Below are 2,333 nucleotides of genomic sequence, written 5' to 3'. Positions count from 1 at the left end.
AATAGTGATATTGGGCTCTACATAAATATTATTATTATTATTATTATTATTATTATTATTATTTATCGGGGAGTCCAGCGCCTCTCTGACTATTGGCATAGCATCTGTGGTTGGACCTTTCAGCATAGCCTTGGTAATCACAGCATTCATAAACTAGGCTCACCTTTGGTTCAGTGTGGATGATTTAGTTGTGCACTCATCAAAAATATTTATCGAGTCAAACTAGCACCCCAAAATTAAGCAATAATGATCATTTTGGTGAAAAATGATCATTTCGGTCAATCAGCAACTATTTTGTTGAAAATAGGAAAAAGAAACCATCAAGTATTAAACGTGAAGTTTTTTGCAAAAGTAACAGTGATGTAGCCAAGATAAGCATTAGAAATGCTGTAATCGCACTTTAACATTAATGGTCTATTTTTGCTTTTTTTCCCCCTCATTTGTTGTATGTATTACAGTACTGGTGTCAGTTGTCGTTATTTTGTATAAAGACACTCCAGTTGTCAAAGCCAACAACTCAGAGCTGAGTTTTCACTTAAATTATGTTTTCTCTGTTCACTTAAATTCATTGGTCGGCCCTCTGAGTGGTCCTGCATGTTGCGACACACAGCTTTTGGCATCGCTTTTGTCCTCTGCATCTCCTGTGTTCTGGGGAAAACAATAGTAGTGTTAATGGGCTTCAGCGCCAAACTTCTAGGCAGTAATGTCATGAAATGGTTTGGGCCCCCACAGCAGAGACTCAGTGTCCTTGCCTTCACACTTATACAGGTTCTTATTTGGGTGCTTTGCTTAAAAATATCACCTCCATTTTCATATAAGAATATGAAGCATTACAAAGAGAAGATCATTCTAGAATGTGATGTGGGTTCAGCTGTAGGTTTCTGGGCTGTGTTGGGTTATATAGGACTCCTGACTGTCCTGTGTTTTGTGTTGGCTTTTCTGGCCCGCAAGCTGCCTGATAATTTCAGTGAAGCCAAATTCATCACATTCAGTATGCTCATATTCTGTGCAGTGTGGATCACCTTTATCCCAGCTTATATTAGCTCTCCTGGAAAGTTTACTGTATCTGTGGAGATATTTTAGCCTTCAGTTTTGGTTTACTTTTGTGTATATTTCAGAGGTGGACAAAGTAAACAACTCCATAACTTGAGTCAAAGTATAGATACTCCTGGTCAAATATTACTCCAATACAAGTAAAAGTTGTTCAGTTCAAGTTTTACTTGAGTTAAAATACTGGAGTACTTGCTTTCAAAAATACTGAAGTATTCAAAAGTACCTTTTTTTTTTAATGTCATTGCATTCTTGTATTGTTGCAACAATGCATTTACAGAGTCTAATGACTCTGAAACAACCTACTGAATGCACTGATTTACCTGTAGAATAAAAAGCTTGTGGAATAGGCTACAAAGCCTATAGAAACACAGCTGAACCAAATGCTTCCTCTATAAAAGACAGTGTATAGCTTCAGTTAAACCAGCACTAGGTTAACTCAGATTGGCCTTAAAAGGATAAACACGTCATAATGTAGTAGGCTAGGTTAATTTTACTTCTTCTGCATAGCTTTGTCTGAAATGTGAAACAGCTGGATGACCATAGTCACCGCTTGATTCCCGCCCCCCTCGTCTTATTGGGACCGGGTCCTTCGTGAATCTGCTGACCTTACAAATATTACTGTGTTTACCTGACAAGATTAAAACATATATTTATGAAAGGATTTTTTTTCAGTAACGTTAACTCGGCATTTTCGCTAGCTAACAATTAGTATGCGTCAGCAGTGGATTCACACAGGACCCGGTGTTATGCCCCAAATGGTTTTCAAGCCAACTGGTTTCCAAACGTGTTCACACACTGTGTTAACAGTTGAAATTGTGGTCTGCCTCTGTCACCAGATTTGTCACACATTCACAAACATAAACCACAATTTTCAAGTCACATCTCATATCTACTGTGGCAAATGATTGTAAGTGTTAGGCAAACACAACGCGCGAACGCATACGGGAAGCAATTAGCTTGGAAACCAGTTGATTTCAAAAATCTCAGACATGGATATGGTCATGGGTGCTCTGGTGAGGAACCTTTATCTTTATCATCTTTATCTTCCATTGTAGTCGCCATCAGTAAAACCGCCAAGTTCAGTTGTTAATAAAAATGCAGCACGCACTTGACTGACAGCATTGGAGTAGTTTACTGTGATAGGCCATATTGTGTTCATCACAGGGGAAAAACCTATCGCATTTTAGAAAAGAAAATTCGTCCGCTGACTTCAAAGCTATGTGTTAAAGTAACAAGTAATGAGAACCTTCATAGAAATGTAGTGGAGTGAAAAGTACAAT

The 2,333-nt window shown here is 38.1% G+C and overlaps 1 pseudogene; it reads left to right on the top strand.

Moving 5' to 3' along the window:
• Window positions 1–409: 409 nt before the first annotated feature.
• Window positions 410–1,083, top strand: LOC115804761 (extracellular calcium-sensing receptor-like; annotated as a pseudogene).
• Window positions 1,084–2,333: the final 1,250 nt, after the last annotated feature.

Source organism: Chanos chanos, chromosome 2 (genome assembly GCF_902362185.1).
Source record: "Chanos chanos chromosome 2, fChaCha1.1, whole genome shotgun sequence".
Taxonomy (NCBI): Eukaryota; Metazoa; Chordata; class Actinopteri; order Gonorynchiformes; family Chanidae; genus Chanos; species Chanos chanos.
Note: the sequence above shows the minus strand (reverse complement) of the source record. Positions and strands in the feature narration are given on the sequence as shown.